We start from the raw sequence: 15,571 nt of genomic DNA on the forward strand, positions 1-15,571 counted from the left end.
TCCATTGGGCATATTGTGAGAAGTAGAAAGGGAAGTAGAGTTAGAAGATGTACCTCTCCCTTTAATGTGAGAGGGATGACCTTGTGCATTGGAAGTTGCACTCTCAAGCTTGGCCTTGATTGTTGTCATCTCCTTCCCCAAACTTGCAATTCGAGAGGATAGATTGTTGATGGCATTAAGGTGATCAACCGAGTAAACCATTGATCCATTCTTGATTGAAGACTTTCTTTCTCCTTCTTGCCAATCCATGTAATGGCGCACCACATCTTCTATAATGTCCATAACCTCTTCTTCGGTTTTGTTCATGATTGGGCCTCCGGCTCCCGCATTAAGACACGATTTGCCTTGAGGACTCAACCCTCCATAGAAAATTTGAATGATTTGATATGTTGGGATGTCATGATGGGGACATTCTCTTTGATACTCCTTATACCTTTCCCAAGTTTCATACAAGCTCTCACAAGGTTTTTTCTTGAAACTTTGGATCAAAGTTCTTGCCTTCGCAGTTTTCTTTTGGGGGTAGAACCTAGACAAGAATTCCTTGGTAAATTCATCCCATGTTCTAAGAGAATTTGGCTTGACCTCCTTGTCTAACCATTCCAAAGCTTGACCTATGAGAGAGAGGGGGAACAACTTGAGCCGAATAAACTCTTGAGACACAGCATTCACTTTGATAGTATTACAATACTTCTCAAACTCTTTGAGATGGTTTAGCGGACTCTCAATCTTAGCCCCACTAAATTGTCTACTTTCAATCAAAGTGATCATGGCCGGTCTTATTTCAAAGTCATTTGCCGGTGTTGTTGGCAATGCAATCCCACTTTCAAACCTATATGCACCGGGAGTTCCCAACTCCTTCAAAGCAACTCTTAATTGGATTATCTCCCATGCTTACTTGATCCTCTTTTTCTCTTTCTTGGTGAATTTCTTCTCTTAGAGAGCTTGGACTCAAAGAACGACTAGCAACCCTTATCCTTGTTATTGTTCTCTCAATTTCCGAATCAAATGGCACTAAAGTCCTTCTCTTATCCTACGCATACAAAAACTCAAAGCAAATATCAATAGCACGGCTACAAATGTAGCCTAAAGAGAAAATTCTTTTTTGTACTTTTGAGATTAAGGTGAAATGGACTCAACAATAATAGCAATCATCTATGTCATTCCCCGGCAACGGCGCCATTTTTGACCCGAAGACGAGACTAGGTCGTTGAAAACTAATCTACCCTTAGTAAAAAAAAAATTTATAATTTCTCAACACACCCCTACACAAAGCATAGAGTAAGTCGAGGGTCGAACCACCAGGAATGGGAAATTAATGCTAAAGTCAAGGCTAAGCTATTTCGAAGCAATAAAGTGAGGTGTGTGTATTCAAAACAATCAAATTGAAATCAAATTTAACAAGCACTAGGGTTAGGATCCGCATGTACTCGGAATGGACATAGCTAATTGGGATTGAAGATGACTAAGTCAAGTGTTGCGAGAGAAAATCAACTAAGCAGTCAAGAGAGTAAGGTAGGCTAATCTCCTAGAGGTCAAGCTAGCGCCAACTACGAGAGACTCTAACTAGGAGCCTTGCAAACCTACTTAATCGACAAAAGCAAGCCACATATCAATTTTCCGTATCAATGCAAGCCTACAATGCATTCTAGTGTAACAAATCAAAGTTAGCTACTCTTCAATTAATCACACACATGCACTTAATCAATCAACCAATTCAATCACATAATCAACTCCATCAATTTCCCCCAATTAGCATCAATCTATCACTCATACATGCTTCACCATTTCCCTAGCAAGATAACTACTCACAATCCATTGAAATTAAGATCAAAACTAAGCTAATCAACAATTTCATCATCAACATATTAATAGAACTAATTCAATCACAAATTCAATTCAAACTTGAACAATTAACAAAACAATTAATTGAAATGATAAGCTGAAAATTACATTAAAGTAAAAGAAATCCTTACAAACTTGCTTCAATTCAATGGAGGAAATGCTAAAACTAACAATCTTCAATCATCAATCAACAATCAAGAATTTCTCTCTCTACAATCTAGAGTTTCTCTCTCTAAAATTCTAAGCCTAATTTCTGAATTAATTCTCCTAATAATTCTCTAATTCTTCTCTCTCTTAAAATAGAAAGAAAATCTATATATAGTAAAACTAAATAAGAGAAGCTAGTTAGATCGTCCCCAAATAAACCCATACAGGCACGGCTGACCAAAAAGGGGAGCGCGGCCGCGCAAATCTTGGTACGGAACAGGGACCCAGACAGGCGCGCCCGTGCCAGAGGGAGGCCCTCTTTCCTATCATTCCAATGCTCCTCGTACGTTCCACTTAATGCTCTTGATAAACACAAAACCTTGCAGTTTCTAAACTCCATGTTTGCGGGTTCAAGACTAGAAATCATGCCCCCACGGCTTGAATGCACAACTCAAGGACTTTAAGAACTTGCACTTCTCCATGCTTGAGCTTCAAATGGAGAACAATAGACATCCTAATCAATGCCGAACTTGGGAAGAGGCCTCGGGAAACTTGGATAACGACCTTAACCTGAAAATTAAAGGAAAACAAGCAAATAAAAGAGAAAATAACAAATAAACCAAGAAATGTATAAAGAAAGAAATCTAACTAGGAAAATGAAAACTAAAAGAAATAAAGAGTAAAATCAAGGAAAAGCTAAGTAAAAGAGCTATAGAATAGCATGAAATTCATCCTAAAGAGAACCAAATGAGTGCCATAAATGACACTCATCAAGTTCAGAGGGCATCTTTCTTTCTCAGCGAAAGTATGCCCTTGATATTTTGACTGAGGCGGGAATGTTGGGTTGTAAACCCATCGACACTCTGATGGAGCAGAATCATCGTCTTACACATGCTTCCAGTGAGCCATTCGCACAACCGGAATAATATCGTCGTTTGTTTGGCCGTGTGGTTTATTTGTCGGTCACTCGACCGGAGTTGAGTTATTCAGTGCTGTTTTGGCACAATTTTTGAGTGTTCCATAGGTTTCTCATTGGGATGCGGCCATTCGTGTGTTGCGCTACCTTAAGGGTAGTCCGGGACAAGGTTTTTGTTGCGACCTACGACGGATTTACGCTTGACGGCATTTTATGATAGTGATTGGGTGGCATGTCCATTAAGTTGGTGTTCCTTGTCAGGTTATTTTGTTTTCTTAGGTCATTCACCTGTTTCTTGGAAGACTAAGAAACACCCTACTAGAGGTGTATGGCTCTTACTTCTCGTGAGTTGAAATGGTTGAAAATGTTGTTGTTTGCTCTTGGTGTTAAGCACTCTAAGCCTATGCAGTTGTTTTGTGATAATCATTCGGCTTTGCATATAGCCAAGAATCCGGTATTTCATGAACGTACGAAACATATTGAGGTAGATTGTCATTTTGTTCGTGATGAGTTGTTAAACGGTAATATTTCTACCTCCTATGTTCCGACAGGTCATCAATTGGTAGATATTTTAACCAATGCTCTTGGACGACAGTAATTTGGTTTTCTTTTACGCAAGTTGGGCATTCGCGATTTGCATGCTCCAACTTGAGGGGGAGTATTAGAGCCGGTTTGGTTTATTTATGTTAATATTGTATTTATGTTAAGTTTATCTTATTAGGAGTTTTAGGCTTATTAGGTTCCTAATGTATTGTGTATATATATGTGTTTATTATCAATACAAAGTTTAATCCGTTTTCTCCAATCGTTCTTGAGTTTAACAGAAAGTTCGAACCATTGCCATGAATGCAGAGAAACGATCTCCCATGCACGCTTGACCACTACCTAACAAGCATTGTAAAATTATAATGTTACTAATCTCATACAAGTATGTATTATATAAAATCAAGGAAGGACATGGCTTACCCTAGCCCCCCTTGATTCCGCTCCTACGCTTCAAACGCAAGGGTTGTTTATAGACCCTATATATGTGTCTTTTCTATTAACGGGATTAGGATTTACTGAGTCATATCTTTTGAAATTGTCCTATGACTAGTCATCTTTCGGTCTGTGATCCTCTAGGTTTTGGTAGAACTCCTTTGAATGCTATCCCCTTTTGGACTGCTTCACCTTTGTAATTTCTACCTTCGTGCGTGTCCTCCAAGTTTATTAGGAGCGCAAGCGGAAACAAAAAATGATATAGAGAAATAAATAGATTAAAGATGGACAAGAAAAGTAATAAGAGACACACAAATTTAATGTGGGAAAAACCCTCAAATGAGGTAAACAACCCACCAACAACGAGTAATAATTATTATCCAACATATGAAAAAGGGCATAAGAGTACAACCCCAAAGGGTACAAGAGTATGATATGACTCTCTAGATTATATTGGATCTAATTATCAAAGAGAGCTAAATATTCATTAATGAGCTAGTAGTTGTATGTCTTGTGTCATATCCTCAAAACAAGAGGAATATGATGGATTGTAAGCCTTGACCTTGGAGAACAAGTGTAATAACCTTGGAGGTCAAGGGTCTTCATGCCTTAGAGACCAAGGGTCTTTATGCCTTGGAGACCAAGGATATTGTAAGTAATAATAATAACTTGTTTGTGACTTAATTTGTGACATGTACCCAACATTCTCCACCTTAGCACAGATATTCTCCACCTTAGCACAAATTCCATAATAGTGTGTACTTGTTGTATGAACCCCGAAGGATATTAGGCAAATATGTCATATGTTAAACCCGAATGATCTTCGGGATTAGAAATAGAAAGTGACATGTTTGAACTAGCTTGACGTGGAAGCCAACACTAATTTGAAGTTTGGTATGATGAAGCCGGACTTGAAGAACGTAGAAGTACATATAGATTTCCACTTTAAATGGCCTTCATAATTTCATGCATGAGCACCTTTGGAGACTTTGAGAGCTCCACCTTGAGCTGAAAACGTGCACCATTTAGAATCAAGAGTACCCATTGCGATTAGATTCTGCTTCAAGACGAGAACATGTCGAACATTAGATAATGCTCTAATATTCCGATCAATAGACTTGATTCGAATAGATCCTACTCAATGAATTTTGCAACGAGAATCATTACCCATAAAAACAGAACCATTCTTTATTGATTGATAATCAACAAAGAGATCCTGCTGAAAACAGACATGATAGGGAATCAGATAGGGTAAAGTCGTATCACCTAATCAAAAGTAATTCCTAAATCCTCTAACTAATGTAGATAGGGAAGTAGGGTCGAATCCACAGAGAAACGAGTCTTTCTATTCCTAATTTAATTAAAGTAACCTAAATTATTAAGTAACCAATATGTAAATTTGGATATAAAACTAAACTACGGAGATTAAGAATAAGGAGAAAACAATGAATAAAAGGATCTAGGGCATAGGTTCACCAATAAATAATATTCCAGGGTAGAATATAATAATCAATCATCAATGCATACATTAATCAGATCATAAAGGGCTTTCGCTACGTATTACAATCACACAATTAATTTATCGGTATTAAATCTCATCTCTCGAATCTCGACGTAACCATTTATAAATTAACCTGCCTATTGAAACTAGACCTAAACATCAATTCTCATCTGTTGAATCTCGAATCAATATTGTTAAACTCATGCATAAAAGATCTACGCAAATCTAGTCACAGAGCATTAATTCAATCAATAGGAAATCAATCTAGCATTGACAATTAACAACAATAAATTACCCCTTCATATTATTTATGGATCCCCATAAACCCTAGAAATAAAACTACTCACACATAATAAAAACTAAACTAATCAAAGCAATAAGACAAGACATAATCAAAGGAATAAAATAAACAACTAAGATTAAGAGAAGAGAAATTGTTACCAAAGAAATCTGGAATTAAGAATAGAGTTAAGAACAAAGTATATGAGAGAGAAACTAATCTAAAAGCTAAGTAAAGAGAGAAAATCTAAAAGAGAAGGTAGAAAGAGTAAAAAGAAGGTAATTAAAATTCCGTACAAAAATCATACTTAAACCTTCCTAAAACGAATCCTAAAACAAAACTAATCAGATCCTTAGAAAAACACGCGCCCGATCGGGCAAAGTGCCGCCCGATCGGGCCCGCCTTTCTTTTTACGACGCCCTTGCTGGTGTGCTGCGCCCGATCGAGCCTACGCTCACCCGATCGGGCGCGGCTTCTTCTTCGATGCTGCTTTGCGCGCGCCCGCCCGATCAGGCGTATGCTTGCCCAATCGAGCCCGGCTTTTTCTTCGAGGCTTGGATTTTGATTGGGCTTGATTCCTCGGCCCAATCCGGATTTCCTCATCGGGTCTTGATTACTTGATCCAATTGCCCCGGTATCACATACCGAGCCCTTAGTCACCGGCTTGATGACTCTAACCGGCCTTGGGCTTTAAAGATGGTCGTGCTCCTCTAATTTCCGTAGTTGATCCATGAAAACCCGGGAAAATGCTCCAAAAGTGCAATTTCCCGTAAAACTCAACCAAAACTACAAAAACACTGGAAAACACAAATTAATAATAAAAGTGGGCCTAAAGAGCCAAAAACACTACTAATTATGACCATGGGATGGGGGTAAAACACTATATAAATTGGATCATCCCCCAAGCCAAACCTTTGCTTGTCCCTAAGAAAAGAGCTCATCAGTGAACATATAAAACATGCCTCATCCCAATAAACAAAATCAAGCACAAATGATTCAAGATAAATCTAATGAACATGCTTCAATGTCGATCAATCTCATTCATCTAATCATCCTTCATCCCCAACAATTGTCAAGTAGAGCAAACCACATGAGCATATAGAATTCAAGACTAGTGTTCACACACTCAACTCTCATTTATGTGTGAGTAAAAGATGTACTCGATCGCTCTCCAACCAACCCCTTTATTTGTGAACAATGCCCTCCGAACTCACACTCTCGTGTGTTTAAAACAATGAACTCTCAACCTACTAGTCGACTTGAAATATGTCAAATCATAACTTGCATTGATAAACAACACTTTCACATTCATACAACTCTTATGCACAAAGGTCGGAAGGTCTTTAAATCTTGTAATGTAAGGCTAGGGTAAAGGGTAGGATAAATTTAGGAAAATGTGAGAGTAAAGCCATGCTTAAGGGTGCCATATCCTAATAAAACCCTAGGTCACAACAAGTGATGACCAAAACATCTCCAATCACAACTCAACTCCACAAAAGTTCACCAAACAATCATATACACAACACAATCCCAACACTTACATATTCACTCACAAAATATGATAATATGAAATAGAGTGAATTAAAACAAACTTTGAACTACTTATTCTTTTTTCTTTCTTTTTTTGTTTTCAAAACTTGAACTTTTTTTTTTTCTTTTGAATTTTTTTCTTTTTTTTTTTCTTGAGCAACCTTCAAATAGAACATTTGAACATATAAAACAACTTTTTTTTTCTTTGCTCTTTTTTTCTTTTTACCTCATATTGGAAATTTTCAACTTTGTATCACAAAACATCAATATTTTCCAATCATAATATCATAGAACAATCATTCTTCTTTTATTCCCACATTGTGCAATTGATATGCACAACACAACTCCCTCACCTCACCAACTAATAACTCCCCCAAGCCAAGCTTGGGACTAGTAACCAATGGGGCTCATATAGGCTTGTAATGTGGCTAAATAAACAATAAAAGGGCACAAGCAACAACATGGGTAACAAGAAGGGAACAAATGTATCTAATATCGTCTGAAGGCTTCCTAAGAGAACAAATGCCTTCGTCCTCCTCAATGTGCATAATATTGAGCTATATAAATATTACTAATAGTTGCAAACCAATACTCAAATTCATTAACATACTAGGAACTATCACACATTCCTAACCAAATCAACTAGTCAGGCACTATATTCACAAATAGTTGGCAAAATTGACGCATGTTTAGGAATCCAAACAACTAAACTTCAAATCATGATCAACAAATTCACAAAGCTCATTATCATATACCAAGAATCAAAATAATATTTTCTAAGTATGGGACACAGGGAAGCATGATTTACAATTCATTGGAACGTATTTTTGGATTTTTTATTTTTCAATTTTTTTTTGTATTTTTCATATATAAGAAAGCAATTAAACTAATCTAGAAAGCAATAAATCTCCCCTAAGCCAGAATCAGACAATGTCCTCATTGGCTCGGGAACTAGCCCAGCATGGCTAGTCCTGATCGTCCTCATCCATCCTCGAATAGCCTCCACCATGGCTCGAACCGCCACCTCCGTAACCCGAACCACCTGCAAAATAGTTAGGGTTTACATTCCCCCCAAGCCCACCAAAAGGAGCATCGATCCCATAGCCGTGGACCGAAGAGTAGTCCACATAGGTACCAAAGGCACTTGGGTCCAAATATCCTCCTTGAGGATATTGAAACCAATCGGGAACAAGTGAGTCGGGGGGAATAGCCCCCCGACGTGCGTAGTCATCATACATGGGGTATAAACCCCTCCCAAGGTTTCTCTCCACATGCCCCACCCTTCTATCTAGAGACCCTACTCTCGTATCCAAGTTTCGCACCATACTCTCTACTCTCCCTTGCCCCATCTCAATCCTATCTAGTTGGCTCCTAAAAGCCGAGAAGTCATAAGGGGCGTTTGGGTCAATGTTATAGTTCGTGGAAGAAATGGGAATGTCATAAGTGTAGGGATGGGGTGATGGTTGAGGGTGTAGTTGAGGTTGTGGTGAAGGTGGTGCTTGGTGAGCCGCTTGAGCCTCACCTTGGTTGCCTGAAACAAAGGTGTAAGAAGGTTGACCCTTCTCAAACTTAGTCAAAACAGGGTTAGGCAACGTAAAGGCATTGTCCCTTCTACCCGACTCCCTTTGGATTACCCACCAAGTTTCACCCCCTATGACATTAATCCAGTTGAGGCTACCTAAGTAGGATAAGTCCATATGAGTTGGGCATACTACTTTCCTAAAGTTGTTAGGAACAAAATTAAGGTGCTTGACCGCTATGTGGGTGACTAAACCGCCAAAATAAATAGGGGCCCTAGACCTACCACTCTCGGCCGCGTTGGCCGCCCGTTGAAAGTGTTGGGATATCCTATGAGGTATGTTTAGCTTGTCACTCCTAGGGATCGTGTAAGACCCTAACAACTCTAGTTCATCCCTCCTTACATTGGCGGGTTCATGCCTCCCAAAGATAGTGAGGCCAACAAACCGTTACCAAAATTTTGGCACGGGATATTGTATCCAAGTGCCCTTGGCATATTGGAGGTTTAGATTAGCATCCCCCGTGAGGGATTGATAGACAACGGCAATGTTGTCATGGGGTGGTTCAATAGGCCTATCCGATTTTAACTCAAATAATTTACCAAATTCTTTCAAAGTTAATCTCACATCATTATTAAGCAAACGGAATTGAACATAAGTAATTAAAGCATTAGATTTTATCACATTAAAACTAGAAATAAATTCCAAAGTTAAATAGTCATAAGTATCATAATGCAATTGAAATAAACCACCCATTCCAATACCCTTAAACAATTTTTCTACCGGCTTATCGATTCCTAATCTAGAAAGCGTAGAATGATGAACAAAACGTGTAGGAATTACCTGCCTCGAGATGAGGTTGAGCATCCTTTGTCGTTTTTCTTGTGAGGCTATCACCACCTCGCTCCATCCCGGAATTTGCAGCTCCGGGTCAACCAATGGTGGTTGTTGTTTCCTTGAGCTTTCACCCCTTGCGGTTATAGATCTTTTGGATGCCATTTTTGTGAGAAATGGTGGAATTTGAAGCTTTCACTCTCTTAGTGTTTTGGAGAAATTTCAGAGAAAGTGGTAGAAATTTAGTGTAGATCGAAAAGAAAGAAGAGGGGATTGAGAATATGTAAAAAATTTTGAGTTTGGATGGAAGAATTGGAGAAGATCTTGAAAAGAAATATGGTTTGAAGGTATGAAAATGGGGGTTTTAGAGAGAGAAAGTAATGAAGAAGAAGATGAAGTAAGAAAGAAAAAGAAAAGAAAAGGGGAGAAGGAGGATTAAAACCTCTGGAAAATAGGCACGCCCGATCGGGCGAAAGTAGTTCCTTCTGGAATGTGAAGTGTGCTCCCGATCGGGCGCAAACACGAACCTTAAAATCACCAGATTGCTCGCCCGATCGGGCGAGCTTCGCCCGATTTTTTTTTCTTAGAACTCGATTTCTCCAAATTTCCGCCCGATCGGGCGAAGATTCCCTTGATTTTCTTCCTCACTTGCGCGCCCGATCGAGCGATTATATGCTCCGATAAATTCCATATTTCGCGCCCGATCGGGACTCCTTGCCCGATCGGGCAAAATAATGCTCAATTATGACCGTTAGGTGCGCGCCCGATTGGGCGACCTCCGCCCGATCGGGCCCGTACCCAATCTGGAGCTTCTCTTTTCTTCGCCTTTTTCTCTTGAAATCTCCGTACTTTGTGATCTAAAACCTGTATAAAACACTCATGAAAGGTAAAATTTCACTCTCCTCACGTCTCTAAAAAAATAAAAATAATAAAAATAAAAATAACGAAAAATTTAGTCTAGAAAGCAAGAAATACGGGTTGCCTCCCGCAAAGCGTTAGTTTATCTAGGTCCCGTACGACCTTCTTACCAAGTACAAGAACTAATACCCTGGACCTAACGCTTGGTCGGGTGGTTTCTCACCCGGTCTAGCGGTGTTTAGGCTAAGACGCGGCTTCCTGACATACCCTGTGGGACGCCAATCCACCTTATCTGGTGGATCCTGCTTGACCTGGATTGGGGATTCTTCAATGCTACGCACTAAAGATCTCTCTTTGATCGAGGGTTGCTTCAAATTGTCATCGCATTTAACACTTGCAACTCGATCTGGCGGAACACTCACCGTAGGCTCAATTTCCACAACTTGCTTGATTAATTCCACCTCTTCGTCCTCAAAGCCAAGACCGACAGTGTAGAGGGCTCTTTCTATTACATCAACTTCCTTCTGCCATTTGTCTATCTCATCTGAAAGGGATGCAACACAAGATACCGCCTCCAAGGGATCTTTTACAAGAGCTTGGGGCTTGTTAGAATAACTTTGAACCACATTAACACTAAAGCACTTTTCCTCTGTCATGGGGCTTTTAGGGGTATTATTAAGATTAAAAATAATTTTATCGTCCCCTACTGATAGTGTTAATTTGCCACTTCTCACATCTATAATTGCTCCTGCAGTGTTGAGGAATGGTCTACCCAAAATGATTGGGGTTTGCATATCCTCATCCATATCAAGAACAACAAAATCAACAGGTATGTAAAATTTACCTACTCTAACGGGAACATCCTCTAAAACACCTAAGGGGTATTTGAAAGAGCGGTCTGCCATTTGTAGAGTAATATTAGTAGCTTTTAATTTACCCATATTCAACTTGGAACACACAGTTAATGGCATAACACTAACGCTAGCACCCAAATCACACAATGCATTATCAATCATTAGATTGCCTATATGACAAGGGATAGAAAAACTACCCGGATCTTTTAATTTCAATGGAGATTTATTTTGAATTACGGCACTACACTCTGCAGTGAAAGCTATTATCTCTACCTCACTAATAGACCTTTTTCTTGTCAATATTTCTTCATAAATTTAGCATATGTAGGAATTTGTGTGATTAGTTTAGTCAAGGGAACTGTTACCTTCAAATCTTTTACCATCTCCAGGAACTTACCAAACTGCTTATCCAAATTTGTTTTCAGTTGACGATTGGGAATGGAAGTTTGATAACTGGCTTTGGAGCAATATTGCTCTTATCTGGGGTGGCCACCTTCTCTAGAGTCGTACCCTGCAACATAGAATTAGATATATTAGTACTATGCTTTAGCCCTGCAGGGCTATTAGCTACATTGTCAGGTTTAACGGAATCAAGATTAGTAGTATTTAATAAAATAGGTTCATCATCTCCGGGCATAGGGGGCCCTTCATAGTTTGAACCACTCCTTAGGGTAATTGCATAGGCTTGATCCGTAGGCCTGGTTGGCTGTGCTGGCGGAGCTCCCTGTTGGCGGGCTTGTAGAGTAGCGAAAAGTTGCGCAATTTGATTATCTACAATTTTATTATGTGCTAGAATTGAATCAATTTGTGCATCTCTACTCTCCATGTGCTTCTGCATATTAACCAGCATCGCTCTAATTTCTACCAAAGCAGGGTCGGAAGATGAGGAGGATTGTTGTGGTTGGTTCTTCTTGCCAGCATTGGGATGGTAATATTTCTGTTGTTGTTGTTGTGGCGCCTGTGGTTCTTGTGGTGGTGGATTTTGAACATTAGTACTCCGGTAGGAAAGGTACGGATGATTCCGGTACCTAGGATTGTAGGTTTTGGAGTGTGGGTTATTCTGCCTATAAGCTTGAAAGACATTAACTTGCTCCACGGAACTCCTGCAATCTTGTTCCCAATGACCTAAAATTCCACAATTTTCACAGAAAGCCTCATTAGCATTATTATTAATTGCAGAAACATTAGCTATATTAGCAGTGCTAAGATTATCTAATTTTTGGCAGATAGAGATCAATTGAGCTTGCAAAAAGGATACAGAGTCAACACTATGCTTCCCCTTGTTATCAAAGCCTATAGGATTCCCATATTGGGAATTATGTATCGCCATATCTTCAATAACCTGACCTGCATCATCAACATTACGATTCATAAACCTCCCACTAGCTGCAGAATCTAAAATTATTCTAGATGAATTTCCAATGCCATTGTAAAATGCTTGGATTAACTGCCATTGTGCCAAATTATGATGGGGACATTCTCTTTGTAGATCCTTGAACCTCTCCCAAGCCTCATATAAAGTTTCATCGGCTTCTTGGGCAAAGTTCTGAATTACACTCCGTAGTACGGCTGTTCTCTCTGCAGGATAATACTTGTTATAAAAATTCAAAACAAGAGTTTCCCAATCAGTTATACCAAGCGCAGTTCTACTTAATCCATTAAACCATAATTTGTCTTTTCCAGTTAAAGAGAAAGGAAAGAGAATCTCCCTGATTTGGTCTTGTATGACCCCGGCTTGCCTGATGGTATTACAATACTGACAATAGTCTGCAATGTGAAGATTTGGGTCTTCACCCTTAGCTCCACTAAATTGCTTCCTCTCTATCATCGTTATAAATTGAGGTTTAATCTCAAATTACACCCCATCAAGAGCCGGGGTGGGACTGAGATGTGGGAAATCTGTAAGCTTTGGTTGTGAGTAATCACTAAGATTCTTTGGAGTTGTCATCTCTGATTCTGGATCTGAGGATACCTCTGAATTGCTAGAACCAGTTGGAGGATCTCGGTGATTATTATTATCACCAGAATCCTCCAGAATTTGCTTGTAAAGGTTCTTCTGTCTATGGAAGGATCGTTCGATCTCAGGATCGAATGGGACGTACCCTGATCTGGAACACCTGGGCATAAACAAAAAAAAACTAAAAGAAAAAATATGAGACTTGCCTCAAAGAACTAACATTCTCTGAGACAATAAGAAATAACCTAGACTACAAAAATAATCAGAAACAAAAATAAAACCGTTTCCCCGGCAACGGCGCCAAATTTTGATAGGGTTAAGTCGTATCCCCTAATCAAAAGTAATTCCTAAATCCTCTAACTAATGTAGATAGGGAAGTAGGGTCGAATTCACAGAGAAACGAGTCTTTCTATTCCTAATTAATTGATATAATCTAGATTATAAAGTAACCAAAATATAATAATCGAAGGAAACTAAACTACTAAGAGTAAAAGTGGGAAAGAATAAAAGTAGGAGGAGAAACAATAAATAAAAGGCCTAGGGCATAGGTTCACCAATAAATAATATCGCAGGATAAAACATAATAATCAATCATCAATGCATACATCAATCAGATCATAAAGGGCTTTCACTACGTATTACAATCACACAATTAATTTACCGGTATTAAATCTCATCTCTCGAATCTCGACTTAACCATTTATAAATTAACCTGCCTATTGAAACTAGACCTAAACATCAATTCTCATCTGTCGAATCTCGAATCAATATTGTTAAACTCATGCATAAAAGATATGCGCAAATCTAGTCACAAAGCATTAAATCAATAAATAGGAAATTAATCTAGCATTAACAATTAACAACAATAAATTACCCCTTCATATTATTTATGGATCCCCACAAACCCTAGAAATAAAACTACTCACACATAATAAAAACTAAACTAATCAAAGCAATAAAACAAGACATGATCAAAGGAATAAAATAAACAACTAAGATTAAGAGAAGAGAAATTGTTACCAAAGAAATCTGGAATTAAGAATAGAGTTAAGAACAAAGTATATGAGAGAGAAACTAATCTAAAAGCTAAGTAGAGAGATAAAATCTAAGAAAAATAATTAAGACAGAGTAAAAGAAGGTAATTAAAATTCCGTACAAAAATCGTACTTAAACCTCCCTAAAACAAATCCTAAGACAAAACTAATCAGACCTTAGAAAAACACGCGCCCGATCGGGCCCGCCTTTTTCACTATGCCCTTGCTAGTGTGATGCGCACGATCGAGCTTACGCTCACCCGATCATGCGCGGCTTCTTCCTTGATGCTTCCTTGCGCGCACCCGCCCGATAGAGCGTATGCTAGCCCGATCGGGCCCATCTTCTTATTCGAGGCTTGGATTTTGATTGGGCTCGATTCCTCGGCCCAATCTGGATTTCCTCATCGGGCCTTGATTACTTGGTCCAATTGCCCCGGTATCACATACCGAGCCCTTAATCACCGGCTTGATGACTCTAACCGGCCTTGGGCTTCAAAGATGGTCGTGCTCCTCTTATTTCCGTAGTTGATCCATGAAAACCCGGGAAAATGCTTCAAAAGTTCAATTTCCTGTAAAACTCAACCAAAACTACGAAAACACTAGAAAACACAAATTAGTAATAAAAGTGGCCCTAAAGAGCCAAAAACACTACTAATTATGACCATGGGACGGGGGTAAAACACTATATAAATTGGACATATCAGTAAGCACAACCAGAGTCAAGAACCCAATTAGAATTTCTACTTCTAGGATGAGATGTAGCCAAAAGAACAAATCCTGAACCTGAATCTACAACATTAATTGCATACATTTCCTTTTTCTTTTCATTTTCTTCTCTTTTTGTAACAATCGGAAACATCGTTCCCATGCATCTTGCAGTATTTGCAGGATATGGTGGAGTTATGTCATGTCGATCTGGACTGCTTTTTGGCACTTGAATTACTACCCACAACATACAAACATTCAGAAGATTTGTCAACACGATCAAGATCATATTTCTCTTTAGACAAAAGATTATATTTAACATCCTCATATGACAAAGTTTCTTTATTGCCATAAAGCATGATTTCCTTGAAGTGTTTACAAGATTTGGGTAGTGAGACGACCAATAAAATTGCTTTATCTTCATCATCAATTTTAATTTTTAATAAGTTTCCAAAATTAAATTAGAGGTAAACACACCAAGATGAGTTTAGATGGGAGTACCTTCCATCATGCGAATTGTGTACAATCGCTCTTTGAGGCACAATTTATTGGCAAGACTCTTGGTCATGTATAGTGACTCCAGTTTCAACAATAGGCTTGTAGCCGAAGTTTCTTGAA

The 15,571-nt window shown here is 38.8% G+C and overlaps 2 non-coding genes across 2 annotated transcripts; both read left to right on the forward strand.

The window, feature by feature from the left end:
- Positions 1 to 394: 394 nt before the first annotated feature.
- Positions 395 to 501, forward strand: LOC145633499 (small nucleolar RNA R71). The gene has a single exon (XR_014112822.1). It is a non-coding gene; the product is annotated as a small nucleolar RNA R71 (small nucleolar RNA).
- Positions 502 to 12,717: 12,216 nt separating this feature from the next.
- Positions 12,718 to 12,824, forward strand: LOC145633368 (small nucleolar RNA R71). Its single transcript, XR_014112698.1, has one exon. It is a non-coding gene; the product is annotated as a small nucleolar RNA R71 (small nucleolar RNA).
- Positions 12,825 to 15,571: the final 2,747 nt, after the last annotated feature.

Source organism: Chenopodium album, chromosome 5, assembly GCF_948465745.1.
Source record: "Chenopodium album chromosome 5, dcCheAlbu1.1, whole genome shotgun sequence".
Classification (NCBI taxonomy): domain Eukaryota; kingdom Viridiplantae; phylum Streptophyta; class Magnoliopsida; order Caryophyllales; family Amaranthaceae; genus Chenopodium; species Chenopodium album.